The 18,151-nt window shown below is 31.4% G+C and overlaps 1 long non-coding RNA gene across 1 annotated transcript; it reads right to left on the bottom strand.

Moving 5' to 3' along the window:
• Nucleotides 1–8,818: 8,818 nt before the first annotated feature.
• On the bottom strand, nt 8,819–10,859 carry LOC143056680 (uncharacterized). Its single transcript, XR_012972457.1, has 3 exons — nt 10,681–10,859; nt 9,937–10,054; nt 8,819–8,916 (listed from the first exon to the last, which is right to left on the bottom strand). It is a non-coding gene; the product is annotated as an uncharacterized LOC143056680 (long non-coding RNA).
• Between the last annotated feature and the right edge of the window lie 7,292 nt (nt 10,860–18,151).

Raw genomic sequence — 18,151 nt, 5'->3', positions numbered from 1 at the left:
GAACTGTTTTATTTTTAATTGCTATAAAAATGTCCAAACTAAGCTTTTATATAGTTTTTCTTTCGAAAAGAATTCTATATTCATAAGAATCACACATTATGTGAATAAAAACATTTCATATTCAGTAAAATATTTGTGAAATTGTAATATGTTAGTAGGAAGGGGAGATAATCTTTTTTGGTTTCAAAAAATCTTTATTCAAAAGAATAGTATTTTAGGTTATCTCCACAAGGAAACTTATCAATAGCATATTGTTATTCCACACATATTTTACTGAATATATGATGTATTATTTTAAATGACATATGATTCTTATAAATATAAAATCCTTTTCAAAAGAAAAACTATATAAAAGCTTAGTTTGGACATTTTTATAGCAATTAAAAATAAAAAGGATTTTATATTTATAAGAATCATATATCGCATTGCTGGTCCTTCCTTTGAGCAGGAATAAAAAAAATATAATAAAAAAACTGAAAGGGTCACCTGTATGACGTATGTCCTCATTCACGCAATTCAATTTTGCCTAGGATGCAAGATTCTAGTTACAATGTGCTGTCGCATGGAAGCATTATAGAAGTCTTGAATAGTGTAAAGGCTATGTACTGACAGAAAGACTTACACACTCTGCTGTCTTTTCAACTACAAAGCAGGCTAGCCAGTAGTGATAAAGAATCTATGGCTCTTACCACACGAGACATTTACACAATCATGTGGTACAAACCACCAGCAAACAATAGAAGAGTATAATATACTATACATGTTTCTCTCCCTCTGTGCATTGATGATTGGATTTCATTTTTTTCCGTAAAATTCATTTTTCTTTTGTCTAGGCATGAGTTACTGTCCTTTCTTTAGCATGCTTCAAGAGTCATTTTCTCTCTTTTTCAATTGTCAAATGTCAACATCTTATATTAATCACAGAATGCTTGCCTCAGATGGGAATGTCTGTCTTTGGATTTGCATTTTATCTGAAATTGACATGTTTGTTACAATCTACAGTGATATTTGTACTACATCACTTTTGATACTGAGAGTTGTCAAATTCAATTAAAAAAAATCATCATAATTCAGTATTTACTATTAATAGAAACATTCATATATAGGCATCTGATAAATGATAAATTATAGATTATATTTCTCAAAGTTTGTATAATTATTTGATTGAAGATTAAGACATCTTGTGTTCTGCTATTTTGCAATCCGAAGATGGCAAAAGATAAAGGATTTCAACATAATTCATCAAACATATTAGGTTTATAAGTGTGTTACATAATGCCAGATGGGTGTGTTTTATCAGTAACACTGAAATTAAAGCATTTTAACAAATGCTATCATAATATATTTTATTAAAGCTTAAAATCAAAACATTTTTAATGTAATTATTGTTGTACAATCTAGTTCTAGTACTAATTGACTGCATGATACATCAGTTTGCTTGGTATTTTGCATGGCATTCAATTTTAACTATCTGGCAGGTCGAAACTTTCCTGGTTCAGTTCAAAATTACGTTTTGTAAGACCCTGCATTATTAAGATAAATAAAAAATGTAGTAAATGTTGTTGATAGAATTTAAGTGTTATTTTCAACAAATGGTACATCACTCTAAATTTTGAATATATATGCTGTATTGATAAAAACACCATCTTTGGCTTTTTATATTCTTTTAAAAAGATGTATGATGATTTTTTAGAAGTGCTGTATATATTATACATTTACAAGCATATAGAACCAGGAAGGTCTCAGGGAAAAGTCAGATTTCTATTTTATTTTCCCTCAAACTGTAAATTTGATGCATTCCCTGACTGATGAGACCAAATATGCATTCAAATTTACGGTTTAAATAAACTTACATAACTGCTATGAAAGCATATATCAACTTGCCCTGCTGTTCCATTTTTTTTTAGGAAAACATAATAAAGTGCTTTGCTGAGTGCAGCTGGAGGCGCTGCAGAGGTCCAAACCTGAACAGTTGGGGCAAATATGCACACCATATTCAAGCTTGATACTGGTTTGAATTTGGATTTTTATTTAACATTTGACATATTATAGGTTTCTAAATAAAAGTAGTCAAAGAACTAGAAATTGGTTATATGAATTGAAGTTTCAAATGTTTATTCAATTAAAGATTTCTTACTGTTGTGCAATACACTGTGCTGTTTTGCAATACTTAGTAAATCTGTTGTCAGACTATAAACAAAGAAAGTTCAATTAACTCTCATGATCAATGTCATATTAGAAATTTATGAAAATCGAAAGGGAGCTTACATCAATAGATTTAAAAACTATAGGTACTCTGATGGATTTAACATAGGAGGGTGTAATACATATAATACTAAAGGTACTCTGATGGATGTAATATAGATGGGTGTAATACATATTAAACCATAGGTAATCTGGTGGACGTAAGAAAGGAGAGTGTAATACCCATAATACCATAGGTATTTTAATGGATTTAACATAGGAGGTTGTAATACACATATATATAGGTACTCTGATGGATTAAACATAGGAGGTTGTAATACACATAATAAAATAGGAACTCTGGTGGATGTAGCATAGGTGGGTGTAATACATATAAAACCATAGGTGCTCTGACGGATTTAACATAGGAGGGTGTTATACACATAAAACCATAGGTACTCTGATGGATGTAACATAGGGGGTGTAATTCATATAATACTATAGGAACTCTGATGGATGTAACATAGGTGCCTTGGGTGTAATAGGCATATAATACTATAGCTAGTCTGATGGATGTAGCACAGGTGGATGTAATTCATATAATAATATAGGTACTCCGATGGATTTAACATAGGAGGGTGTTATATGAAACGCGCGTCTGGCGTATATACTAAATTTAGTCCTGATATCTATGATGAGTTTAAATACATATAAAACTTAATAGGTACTCTGATGGATGTAACATAGGTGTGTGACAAAACCTTATAACAGAATAGATGTAGTCAATATTCTGTGCAAAGTTTTCAGATGAATCTGACAATCGATTGTTGGGTTGCTGCCCCTGAATTGGTAATTTTAAGGAAAATTTTCCATTTTTGGTTATTATCTTGAATATTATTATAGATATTATAGTCATTATTTACCAATTTTTCGTAAATTTTTGATAATTAAAGCCATTTTTATTATTCGTGATTATAAAGACTCATGACAGTTAGAAAACATTCCGAAGCAAACATTCAGTATAACATAGAATTCAACATGATGTATTTAATGACGTAAGAAACTGACTTCAAGTGGTTATGTAAAATGATGAGATACAATCTCCAAGAAGCAATTTGCATGTCACCCTCCATAGAATCCATCAATAGCTAGCTAAACCTCTCAAGTGTTGTCAATTATTTTATCTGTACATATCCATTGTTATATACATTTGTACTGTATTAATGAAATGCTTGTTCATAATTTTTCGTCATTATAATCTGATGTACACTCCCCTTTATTGTTGACTATGTCATTTAGACAAACTTGCATTATAGATGAAAAAAATATATATACATAAAAACATGCGCTGATCAAAATGTAAAAAAGATGAATAAATGGGATACTGAAAAAGAAAACAAATTCGTTGAGAGCTTTGACAGAAATAAATTAAGCGAATAAGAAATCAGAGTTGAACATGCTAGAACTAGCATACTAGGTAAAGAAAACATAAATAAAGTCGTTGGACAGGTGAACTCTATTATTCTAGAATTTGTAACTGTGATATCGGACCTTCTTGTCTGCCTTCTCATTCCGACGCCTTTAGGTCTTTAGTGCAACTAAATGACTTACTCTCGACCTGCACATTGTATTGTAAACAATGGCGTTCATCTCCATTCACCGTCTTATGAGAAGGTTAAAGCATTTTGAGAACATTGCAAAAACATATCAACGTACAGTAGCATCTCAATTCAGAAATCATCAGCCGTTCATAAGTGAAGTCAAGAAAGAATGTTTGAAAGATGAAATAAAAAACTACATCGATAAAACTAACCCCCACGAATACGAGTTGTATGCAGTTGTTGCGGATGCAGCTCCATTGACATTTATTCGACAGAAAGTTAACAATCAACTATAGGTGAACAGTTTACAGCAAAGAGCAGTGTATGGCATTTTCCATATTACAATCTTAATGATCGAACAATACTCTTTGGAAATGAAGAAGTGAAAGGCATTGGAGATTACTCCTCTAATGTTATGAAGTGCTTCAACAGTATGCTCGTGATGAAATTTATGACGAAAAATTGATTCCAGCATATACAGCACTAGAAGGATTTTATACCAACAGAGGTATTTTGAAACAATATTTCAGGAATGGGACCTTCGAAACATTTGGCAGTGCCATGCAGTGGTGTAGCAAGGCCATTTTTAAGGGATAACATGAATGACAGAATAATACTGTTATTATTGATTTTCATTACTTCCCTTTGATTTATCCTGTTTTAAGTTATTTTTCTTTAAATAAAGTAAACTAAGAAGCATACAAAGGATATATATTTTAATCATATAGTCATAAATAAACTCATCATAGATACTTAAGGACTTAACTTTGTAAATATGCCAGACACACGTTTCATCTACAAAAGACTCATCAGTGACGCTTTAATCAAAAAATGTTTAAAAAAGCCAATTAAAGTATGACGTAAAGGATGGTAGTTAAATGATTTTAAAGGTCTTGGGGACAAATAAGTAACATAAATTAAAAAATTATTTGAGGAATATAGACTTCTTTGCAAGGCTCAAATTTAAATTTATATAAACAATCTGATATCAGTTTAAAATTTACCAACTGTTGAATGGCTGTCATAGCTATAGTCAAGGTTGTTAAAACTTCCGTTTATTGTTAGAATTTTCTGGTTGATTGTCCACATAAATAATTTAGAGGAAATCAGGTTTTTATCGCAAGTGATGTTTCTGAAGGTTTCTGTAAACAGTGCTACATGGCTATCGCTGATCAGATAAGAATTTACTTTTTTGAAGAGAAGGTTAAAATCTGCAGGTTTTGTTGGATTTTTAGAGAAAACTTCCTGAAGTTTTGAATAGTGTTTCTCAAGTAAAACTTTGAGCTGTGTTTCTATTAATCTTGACTTGTCATCAGAACCACTATCATTAATGAATGTGTTTATGTCATAAGGACATTGAAATGCGGTCGGTGCATGCGGTTCTTCTTCATCATCTTCATTCATATCAATATTCGTCAAATCAAAGATAACATTGTCATCAAAATCAAAATTTTCATTGTTATCCCAATTTGACATTTCTTCAATTTCTTCAACTGTATGTTCAAATTCATTTTCTGTAATTTTACCCTGGCAACACTGTAAATCCAAAAGTGGTGGTGTACTGTCTAAATCATAAAAATTATATACAACGTCGCCATGTTTTAATCTAGCAGCCATGGGGTTGTAATTCAGGATACGTAATCCCTCGGTTGTTATGGCACGCCCTATGGCTATTCCCATTTGACCCGGCGCAAAAAATGAGTAGCAGTCTACCTCCAGATATTTGATACTTTGGCCTTGGGCCCTGTGCACGGTTAAGGCATAAGCCAACCTCAACGGATATTGCATTCGTGATGCCAATATAGTTTTAGTTGTTGGGTCATACACCTCAAACAAACATTTTTCCATTTCAACTAGCCTTCCATTACAACAATAGAATCATTTGATAAGGAAGAAATGTGTCCAAGTCATCCATTAGATAGCCCTGAAATATTTCTAATTAAAATTACAGGTGCCCCGACTTTAACTGACAACACTTTACATGCCACACTTTTACGTAATAGATCAACTTTTCCAGTGTCCAAAGATCTAAAATATTTTGGAGGACCTGGAATTAGTTCATCTAATTTTTCCTGGTTCATAAATTCTACATCAAAATTTGTACCAAATAAATATTGGATATCATTGTTAGGAATATTTTGCAATGGTCTATCAAGACTTTTTACAAATTCCTCAGTTTCTTCGGTTGGGTTGCCATCACATAATTCATTAATTGCCCTAATCAACTGATGCTCATTTTAGCGAACAACCTGAAAGGAATAAAAGAAATAATGTTTAACAAACTTTCTATGAGGCAAAACAAAAATTTTCTAAGGTACTGACCAATAATAATTGGCAAAAGGGGGAGGGAGACAGGGCTCATGGGACACAGATGATGCCCACCCCCCACCCAACCTTTGTATATAATATAAAGTTATAAAGGAACATAATTGGGCCAATATCCCTAATGCGCCTCAAAAGTTGTGTTTAGACGAAAACTCTCTGTGTAGTGATATTGGACATGTTTATAGTTTTAACAAGTGACTGAACTAACTATAATTGTTAATTTCTGTGTCATTTGGTCTCTTGCAGAGAGCTGTCTCATTGGCAATCATACCACATCTTCTTTTTTTTTTAAATTGCATTTGAATAAATTTTTTCAACTTAAAAAACTATGATACAAATGTAATGTGTAAATTGACAGGCCTATCAGACGGTGCCTCATTTGCAGAGCCTGTTGAGACTTTGCAATTGACATAAACTAGAACCTAAGTCCTATGACATGATAAGATTCAATTGTTCTAGACTCATATTTTTGAAAAGTTAAAGTGTTTCAAAAGATATTTATAAGTCAAATTCTGTTCTATTGTTTTAATTCATTTTGTTCCTTAAATCAACTTAACCTATAGCTGTACAACCTATGGGAATGCAACAAGAGTACAAATCCCAATAACTGATAATTATACCATGGTTATCTATGTTATAATTTTCACAAGTATACCATGGTTTTGTTGAATATGGTTTTCAAAAAGAAAAATAAAGATCGGGAGACCTGGCGTTGGCCTCTTGAATTTTGACACAAGAACAACAGAGTCAGTGTGGGGCCACTAAGCTAAACTGCCCGCTTTGCACCAGCTGATTAAAAAAATGCCTAGGGTGGGAATCGAACCCACATACACCCACTCTGTTCTCCTATATTTTATAATAAGCAAAAATTCCCTCTCAAAACAATAAAACAAAAGTTTAAAAAATCTAATTTATATTTCTTTAAAATATATTAAGGTGGCTCGGGACTATTCGACTGCGCATAATTTCACGCATGAATTACAAAAGTATTTGCGGTAAATTCGATATATTTTTTAAAAATATTTTGATTGATTAGAAATGTTAAATCATTGTAGTTATGTGACTTATAGAATATTTTCATTATTATCCATATTTGTTAAAGGATCAAAATGACATTTCACCCATTTTCACCATTTTCCACCAAAATTTGGGTTTTTAGGTAAAATATTTTTTTTTCCTTATCGGTGACCTATGTTTTTTATTGGCTCATTCTTTGAAGCTATATTCCAACTTTTCATATAACAGTTTTGGACAAATTGTCATAGAACGTTTTTTTGATATATGTCAACACCTGTATTTTCCCTATCATTTCATTGAAAAATGATCCCATTTACATATACCTAGTTTATAAGTAAAATTTTGATCTTAAATGGTCCGTGACCCCCTATTTTTTTCGACCAATTTGATTCATTTTCTTTAAAGAATAAAATAACAAAAAATACGGCACTTCTGATAGTAACTTCGAATAGGCCCGAGCCACCTTAAGCTGCTTTAAATTCAGTTATGGGAATATATACCGGTACCTAGATTGTATCCTCATACATTATCATAGTCTCCAATGTACAGCTATCTTTTACATTCAATATACAGAGGTTTTTTTAAGAGGGAGGGAAAAGCAGGCACATCTCTTTTAAGGAGCTTCATATACATGTATATAGTTAAGGAATTAGACTACCGGTATTTATAACAATATAAATGTTGGACCGTTTAAATTTGATAGCAAATGGTTACCCAAAATTAAAGACTACAAAATTTATTTTCTATTAAAGCTTTGCGCAATGTTTCTCTTTGTTATATGTACAAAACAGCCCCGGCATCTCTATTATTAATTTTTTTTTTTTTTATACTATTGCAATTTGAAATTTAAGTTCACATGGCTTAAGAAGGGGTCATAAACCGTAATACAGTGTAGCTCTGTTGAAATGAATTTTCTCGTTTTCAGTAAAAACAATATAACATTTTGATAGTTGAGTTGAAAATTAAAAAGAAAACTAACCCTAAATGTGGGACTCCAGAGAGCTTCCAACTATCAAAAAATCTTTGACTAATTTTGCATCCATTTCCAGTAAATCTTATTCCTTCACTATATGTTTGTCTAGATCTGTAGCATTATCCGCCACCCATGTAAATGTGCATCCTTCGGAGATGAAAATTCAGGTCTAACTGATATTCCTGTGGTTTCAAAATTTCCGTGCTTATTATATAGAAGGCAGAGCTTTGTGTTTACTATTTAGCCAATTCTTAACAAAATTTTACATTAAAAGATGCTATAGGTTAAAACAGATATTTCATATTTTTGGGTAGTTTTGTGGTGTTTCGTAAATTATAACATAGTTTTGTTGAAACACCACGGCAAAGGTTAAGGCCAGGGCTGTCAACAAAACTATGATATTATTTACGAAACACCTCAAAACTATCCAAAAGATATGAAACATCTATAACTTAAACTGTTAAAACGGTTATTATTAAGATTTTTTTTAGAGAAGTTACAATTTCATTCAGACATAGGATGTGAATTTTGTTATGTACTGTCCTGGACAAGTTGAAAAAAAAGGTATTGTAGAGGCCTGACTGAGAACATCATATACTATAGTGTCAAATGTACTGTTGTTTAAAATTTGAATCTGACAGAAAGAGGGTTAAAATTAGGAGATCAAAAAACTCAAATTTGCAAAAAAATACCAACTAACCATCCTTAAATTAAAGTCTTTGTAAATATGCTGCTTGTAAAACAATATTTTCCACTATCACCATACAAGTAGTTTGGTACCGGAGGAAGTTGCTTGAAGTCCCCACTAACAATAATCTGAAAAAAATATGACTTTTTAAGAATTGAATGCTTCTTTTTGTAACTTCATTGGGGTGTAAAAGCGTTGACCAAAATACATTTAGTATGAATTTGAATGTAAAAATTTGCGCTAGGTCAACGCTTTTACTACCCTATGAAGTTACAAAAAGAACCATTCAATATTTATAATTACAGTTTAATATTTAAGAATTGAATGCTTCTTTTTGTAACTTCATTGGGGTGTAAAAGCGTTGATCAAAATACATTATGTATGAATATGAATGTAAAAATTTGCACTAGGTCAACACTTTTACTACCCTATGAAGTTACAAAAAGAACCATTCAATACTTATAATTACATTTTTAAGCTAGGATCATGAAAACAAGAATTTTTACAAGTTTTCATTTCATTTAATTTACAGAAAAATTAAGTCCAGCACTTTTATCATTAAAAATAACAAAATGTTTTTGTTTTTTTTACAAAATTTACTTCTGGATAATACCTGATGATCATAAACAAGTTTCTGTCCAAGTTTGATAGAAATCCAGGATAGTTTAATCAAGTTACATGTATAATATCAAAATTTCAAAAACTTTAACCACAGAGTGAATATTTGAGGACACCACTGACGACGGAATGTAGGATTGCTGTGGCTCACTATTTCGACTAAAGTCAAAGGCTAAACAAAAACTAAGATGCAAAAATTTTTTAATCTGTTGGTAGAGGTTAATTCTTTTTGATTTTCTGTAGATAAGCAAATAATTAGAGTAAAGAATCATGAGACAACCATACATATTGTGTGAATGTGTTCAAATATATGGAAAGCAAGCCTTTTATAGCTGACTATGTCACATAATGTGAATTGTCTTTGCTCAGTGTTAAAGGCCGTACAATGAAATATAATCATTAATTTCTGTGTCATTTGGTATCTTGTGGAGAATTATCTCATTGGCAATCATACCACATCTTTTTTTTTATATAAACAATATTTTTAACTACTCAGTTTAAAATCAACATGCATTTAAAAATTGCTTTACCTGTAATCCACCAAACACACTGTTGTTGTCTCTAACAAGGCGGCAAACAAACTCAACCTTTTCAAAAATGGCTTTTGACAACATCCAAACTTCATCTATTACCAGTGTCTGTGCAGACCTTGAATAAAACAAGCTGTATAAAACCAATTGTTGGACAAAGATAGGAAATACATAATTTAATAACACAACTGAATCATACATATGTGAAGTAAACAATATAAGACTATCATGACTATATGCAAATGATTTTTTATTCATGTTATTATGCAGGACATTCAGCTTGTAAACAATTTAGCATTACCAGACCAAAATTTCTTATGTGAAAATTTCTGAAAGAGTCCTACTGGTTTCTTATTGAGAACCAGATTTAATGATCATTTTCATTCAGAATTCATATCTATCAATCTATATTTTATACATTGAGAGTCCACAATGTTGGGGAAATTTTCATCTATGAACACAATGAAATTGCAAAAAAATATTGATTAAACATGTTAAAATTGCAATACCAGACTTTCGGTCCTGAATTCAATCAAATTTTACCAGACCTAACAATTGTTCACAAGAAATGTCAGACTGTCAGCACTTACCCGTACCGTAAACTATATCAATAATCAAAATTGTAAAGCAAATCAACACTGACTTTGAGAGTTCAAATCCTGCATTTGCTCATGCACTTTTAATTTGATTGACTAGAATTGTCAGTTTTCCTATCAAAGCTCAATATTTTCCCCTCTATTCTACCTTATTCTTTTCCTTGCATCTGCAAATTGTTCATCTAACAGGAAGTATCTGCGAAGATCGTCCACACTAAGTCTTCCATCTTGTATTCCGGACCAATGATGGAGTGTAGTGGCCCCATATCAAAGCTGATAGCTGGCCACATCTGTTGTTGATGTTATAGCTATATTCTTGTCTTTTTGTAGAGTACATATTATCTGCCTGGAATGACAATGCATTTATATAAATATGATGCAAAATAATAGTATTAAAAGACAGGAAGATAAGAGATGAACATACAAACTGATAATGTCAGGGCTAAAAAAGAATATATAATATTATATGTTTTTCAATTTGGAAATGAACTATGCACATGTATAATTTACTACTTGTAAAATATAATTGAACTTGCAATTGAATGCATTATCACCCCCGCTTTTGATGGGGTTCATGTTTCTCAGTCCTTAGTTTATGTAGTTTTCTTTGTTGTTTTGTTTACTAATGTTTGTTTGTTTCTTTTTAAGCCATTGCTTTGTCAGTTTAATTTTTTCTTATGAGTTTGAAAGTCACACTGGTATATGTAGCCCCTTTTACAAAAATCCAGAGTTATCTACCTTTAGTTTAAAATTTCTAAAGTCAATCCGTCTCACATGTCTAGATTGAAAAATAAAAATATGTAACATTAAGACTCATAATTCGTCCCTGCATAATTCTATGCTGGATTTCTACTTATTTATTTTTTTTGTAATGATTTTCTTTTTTATCATCTAATTTATGTTCCACAGGCTAGTTATCAATTACAAGGAAAATGTTGGAGGAAAAGAAAAACTTGAAGATATTTATAACAAGAGTTGTTTGCAGTTTAGCAAAGTATTTGTGGTCCCATCAAAGGAAGTTTTGTCTAAAGTTATCCAAAAACTATTTCACATAAAAAGTGTTCTTAATTATAAAGGAAAATCAAAGTATACAGTATTTAATTTAGAACAAAAATTTCCATCTGAATCAGAAACATGTGACAGTATAACATTACCTGAACACTGTACATTTGAAAGAACAAGCAGTGTCAGAGAAATATTTGTTCCAACAGAATTTTGTCTAAATGGAAAAAATGTTCAATATAATGTATCATTTGACACCAGTCATCCAGTGGAAAATGTACCATCAACATATTTAACCATAGCATTGATTCCCGTACAGAAATTGCTAACAAAAGCACATAAGTTTCACATGTGAAGCACATGAGATGCAAGTAAGAATTGTATGCAAATCAGGTTGCTCATATGTGCAGTTTGGTAGTTCATATGTGCCCACAAAAATCTAACATAATGTTCACATGACACATGTGCAATTCAAACCTCAGGTGAGCTTTTATCATCCATGTTAGTTTTATGTTAGTTTTGTACTTTGAAAAGTTTTTCCATTCTTCTAACCATTCAAAACTAACCTACATCATTGCTCATATGAGCTTTTTCAAAATGACATGCCCAGTCATGTACTTCCTGTAAATTCAAATTCATGAAAAGCATGCAATAAATGGAGGTAGATGGATAGGGAAAATGTTAAGTCCTATATTGTGCTATTTGAAGAAAGGCATTGTTGAAATCTGATAAAACCAGTGTGGCTGTGGTTAATTATTTGTAAGTTATCATTTCTATTTCATTATTTTCATTTTTGTGTCAGATTTTGAAATATATTACAATTTTAAGTCCTTTATGGGAATATAAATACAGGTTAATAAAATTGCTTCAAAATAAGTACTGCATGTATAAAGATTTTTCCTTTTTAAACTTTTTGAAATGCAGTACTTATTAATCAAAGACATTCATTGTGTACTAAACTTCCAAGTCCCTCTATTAGTTTTATAATGTAATGTTATGTTTTTAGTCATGATCATGATTATTGTTTAAATAAAAAAAAAAAAATGATATGAAAATCATAATTAACTGACAATAATTAAAGAATAACTCTTTTAACATGATGTATCAGTTATTTTATTTTCAACTGAATTATTTAAGATTTTCATTTAAATTTGAAAAATATTCCTTTTTTAAAGCAGCCATTTTGTTTTGGTCAACTATAATATTCACGTGTGCAACATGTGAGCAACTGCTCATATGAGCAATCTAATAAAATGCACATGTGAAACAAAAGCTCATATGAGCAGTTGCTAACGTGAGCATCTTATGTGCAACTTATGTGCAACATGTTAGTACTTTTTGGTAAGGGTTTAACTTTCCCTATTCAATGTAACCAGAACAACATTGATGGAATTTTACATGTACTGCATGAATTTAGGATTTGTAAAGGGGTTAAAAACAAAGAACAAAAAAACAGCTTAAAACCTGATACATGGACTAGTATTATTGACAAAACAATAAATGAAACCAGAATAAGATCTAAAGTCTGCAAAACTATTATTTCAATAAATTTTACATTAGACCTATGCTCTGCTTGCTCTTCTAAAGAAAGACTTAAAAGAAAAAGGAAACTTGACACAAAACTAAATGATCAAAAGAAAACCTCCAATAGCTCACAACCATTGGCTAATAACAAAAATATTGAATATTGAAGTTAATGATAGAAATGACTCATTGCAGAAAAAAAACTACAGAAGTTACTAAACAAACACAAGAACAGGCACAGGAACTTGAACCAGAAAATTGTAGAGAACATGTGAATCTTTGTGAACAAGATAATGAAGACATGCAAATTATTTTGGACAAAATCTTAAGCAAAGGAGCACCTGAAGATTTTAGAGTACTTTTAGAATCACTGTTGTCAAATTCAAAGATTGGTCTGGAAAAAGACAAAGACGCTGGGATCCTAAAGTGATAGGAATATGCCTCTCGCTATACTGTAGATCACCTCAAGCATATCAAGATTTAGGTAAATCTGGAATGCTTATACTTCCCTCAAAAAGACTTCTGCAGTATTACAAGAAATCTGTACCACAGGCACCTGGCAATGTTAATCAGAACTTTGAATGGATGGTTAAAGAGGCAGAAAAAAAGGGTAATAAAGAGCATGGAAAGCGAGGTGGAATTCTTATTGATGAAATGAGCATTCAAGATGACCTCCAAATAGTCAAAAAAGGAGATTCTTGGTTCATTATTGGAGCTGTAGATATGGGTGAAATAAATAAAAAAAAATTGATATCATCATAAATATGGAAAGAAAAGTTAAAATGGCCACTCACTGCCTACAATATTTATTTCGTGGCTTTACAGGATTTAGATGGCCTGTTGCATATTATGCCTCTGAGACAGCTAGTGCTTTTCAAATCTATAATTCTTTTTGGGAGATTGTTTTAAAATTGAAAGAAAATGGTTTCACTGTAGACTATGTAAATATGGATGGTGCATCCACAAATAGGCTGTTTATGCACATGTTAAGCGAAGACTTGTGGAAGAGTAAATTTTTAGTATCTGACATTTTTGAAAGGGACCATCAAATTTGTATATTACAAGATATAAAGCATGTGCTAAAAAAAATTAGGAATAATTTGGAGTCAAGTCGGCTAGAAAATAAATCAAAACCAGGCTGTTGCCTTATAAACTACTCTGTCCCTATTGTTAGGAGTCATTGGGAAGAAGCCTATAAATTCAATATTCAAGATGGTTTTCCTATTCACTCAAAACTCACAGAGGAACACATAGTGTTAACCCCTGTTTCTAAAATGAGAAACTCTTTAGCTACTGATGTTTTGAATGGTGAAATGCTGTCAAAGAACCCCAAGGATTCAATTTTTGTCAAATTCAAACTAAGTTTAATTTTGGACCCTTTAATTTGGACCTTAATGTAGACCAATTTGAAAACGGGACCAAAAATTAAGAATCTACATACACAGTTATATTCGGCATATCAAAGAACCACAATTATACAATTTTTGATGAAATCAAACAATAATTTTGGACCCTTTGGGCCCCTTATTCCTTAACTGTTGGGACCAAACCTCCCAAAATCAATACCAACCTTCCTTTTATGGTCATAAACCTTGTGTTTAAATTTCATAGATTTCTATATACTTATACTAAAGTTATGGTGCGAAAACCAAGAATAATGCTTATTTGGGCCCTTTTTTGGCCCCAGGTGATAATTCTTTTACACAAACGGGATGATGTATTTGATAAAAATCTTTCCAATCCTTTTATATACCCACTAGAACACACCTGTGATATTGCGGGTCCGTGACTGAATTAAAGTATATAACTATGCGTAAGCCTTATTTTAGTATTGGTAATGTCATCTGATAAAGTCATGCCGATTATAAGAAACACAGTTTTCTCTGCTTTCAAATCTTTTTGTTTGAACCCGTCACCTGGAACTTATCAATTATTGGTAATATTAATTATATGGAAAAAAAAAGGTCCTGAAATGGAATATTTTTTAACCAACAGCATTGTCCTATATTAGTTATAAATAAAGTTGAATTCTTTGATTCGCTGCTTTACGTCATACCCGCTAACAAATTGAAAACTGTACATATACGCCTTATATTATTATTAATGATTGAACTTAGTAGTGTCCACCCTGTAAGTATGAACTGTGTATATAGCAAAATCCGAAATACACCGTTTGGTGGTGCGCTTTTCATATGCTTAACATACAGGTAAGTAAATAGGTAACAGATGAATATACTATTGGAATCGGTATCGGATTCGACCCGGTACTTGTTAATTATTGGCAATATTTAAATTATGTGTAAAACAAAAGGGTCTGGAGTGGTGTAATTTTTAATCTACACCATTGTCCTATATTAGCTATATATAAAGTTGAATTCTTCGTTTTTACCCCATGACGGCTGACAAATTGGACCTCATTATTTTAGTATTATAGATATACTATAGCAGTGGTCAAGAGTTGTACCATATCGGGATTTGGTCAACTCTTTATTACAGAATAATGAGACAACCCTCTATCCAAGTCACGATGTATTAAAATTTATAACAATTATAGGTCACAGTACAGCCTTTAACAAGGAGCCTTAGTTCACACTGAACAACAAAGCTGTAAAGGACCCCACAATGACCAGTATAACACAATTCAAACAAGAAAACCAACGGTCTAATCTATATACAAAACGTGAAAAGACTAACATACATATGTTACATACCAGAAAACGACAACCACTGAACAACAGATTCCTGACTTAGGACAGGGGCATATGATATGTGCAGTCAGTTTGAACGTTTTAACTGGTGCCTTAGACTGAATGAAAAAAAAAATGGTAAAATTTAAAAAAAAAAATACCTACATTTATATATCTACCCTATGTCATGTCTGTTTTTCAAAGATGTAATAGGAAACATACATATTTTTTATTTGGTTTTAGGTCACACCAATTTGATTTTTAGTTCTTTTGATTCAAAAAATGATCATTCATTAGACAACAACTATGAAGCAAGCAATCAGTTTCTGTATTTTCAATTTGTTTTTTAAGATATTTCTAACATTTTAGAAAATTGGCACAAGCAGAAAAATAAAGAATGACCTATACTTGTATGCAATATTTAACATGACTTGTGATTATAATAAAGTCTCCAATACAAAATCATGACCCATATTTTAGGCACATCCCTACCAAAGATGTAAAGTAAAGAAAATTCAATTTTGTGTGGCCTAAACATAATGAACAACAATGGCAAAGTTATTAAATTCCACAGTTTGTTATTTTGTCTGTTTTATATTTTTAGGCTGTTATCTTGTTTTTACAATATAAACCAATTTGCTAAGGCTTTTTTTTGGTGGTAATAAATTTCGTGTTATGACAAAATGTATGATGTAGTGCACATTTTCCCAATATTTTTTTTTATTTAACTTCAACTTTAAGGACCACTTATCTTCAGTCATGGTACAGTTAGGTCTAGTGTAGTATTTTTCCAATTAAACTTTATATCTTTAGCACTAGCGGATCTAGAAATTTTCATAAGTGGGGGCCCACTGACTGCGCTAAGAGGGGGCCCGCTCCAGTCACGCTTCAGTGATTCCCTATATAAGCAACCAATATTTTTCCCAAAAAGGGGGGGCCCGGGCCCCCTCTAAATCCGCCTCTGTTTAGATCCTTTTTGGAAGAACAAATCCTTGAGATGTACAAAAAAAATTCAAGAAAGATATTTTGAAGCGACTTTTGATAATACAATGTATAATACCCCTATATAACTTATAAAATGTGTCTTATCATGCTTATTGTAATATAATTTTTTTCAGTACTTTCTATTTATATAGGTATATTGAGTTTGAAGTTGTTCTTTAATTTATAAAGTTTATTTCTTTTATATAACTATGGATGTATCCAGCATTTTCAGCCCTTCAAATTTATAATCTTAACTCTCAAGTTAACTCTCTTAAGCATGTTAAGTCAGACTTAGTCTCATTGCAAATGTTTTCCCAAATAAGCAAATTTTTCTATTCTTTATTCTAATTCAACAGCTCATCTAGCCAACAATTACAACTAGATGAATTTACTACCTATCTATTATATCTATTATACTGATAAAATAAACAAATTATACAAATAAAATTCTATTTGGAATTCTCATACCTTGATAAACTCGTAATATAGTGTAAAACTCAAAATATATAACTTTCATTTTCTAGACTGTACATGATATCAAATGTCCTTCACATTACATGTGACGTATTTGATCACGTGATATTCATTGCTAGAAAAAAATACCTTTTAAAGAGGCGTATATATCGGTTTATTAAATTATTTTTTTTTACTAAGAAAGTTAGTTTTATATAATTTAAACAAAATATTAAGATATTTTACACTTTATCTATTTTATAAATAAAAAGCAAGACTTATATCAGTTTAATTGAGATATATATGATTAAAACCCATACACTTTTAAAGTTATAGTTTGAAGCAAGCGCATAGGTCGCGCGCGATCATCATATATCTACGTCTCCAAATTTCGAAGTGTCGGTATTTAACTAAAATAAACGCCATTGAGCTAATTTTTGGTGCATCTGAAAGATAATATATAAGCCTTTAAGAATAATACCGTAATTCAATGAACAAATAAGTTTTTCATAGAAAAATATAATATTTTTGCAGGGAAATGCATACTTAAACCCCGTGCCTACTTTGGTGTTTGACACCTAATTTCTCTAATATAACCTAAATTGGAGATATAACCCAGAGCCCAGAGGTAGATTTAAGGGGGAGCAGGGTTTTATTTCTAAAAAAAAATGGTTGAATATAAAGGGAACACAGGCGGATCAAGCCATTTTAAAAAGAGGTTCCTAACCCAGGACAAAAAGGGGGGACTATATAGGGAACAAAAAATCTTACCCCTTTTGAATCCGCCACTGGAATCACTGAAGAATGACACGAGCGGGCCCCTACTATATGAAATTTCTAGATCCGCCAGGGTCCGTGATAAATCTACGCTAAATAAGATATTATATGTAACTTTCATTTTCTACAGATTGTACATCAAATCAAATGTCCTTCACATTACTTCTTCTTCTGTGTATTAGCCTCCTTTAA

The sequence above is a fragment of the Mytilus galloprovincialis genome, chromosome 13, assembly GCF_965363235.1.
Source record: "Mytilus galloprovincialis chromosome 13, xbMytGall1.hap1.1, whole genome shotgun sequence".
NCBI classification, from domain to species: domain Eukaryota; kingdom Metazoa; phylum Mollusca; class Bivalvia; order Mytilida; family Mytilidae; genus Mytilus; species Mytilus galloprovincialis.
This window is presented reverse-complemented; position numbering and strand designations above follow the sequence as displayed.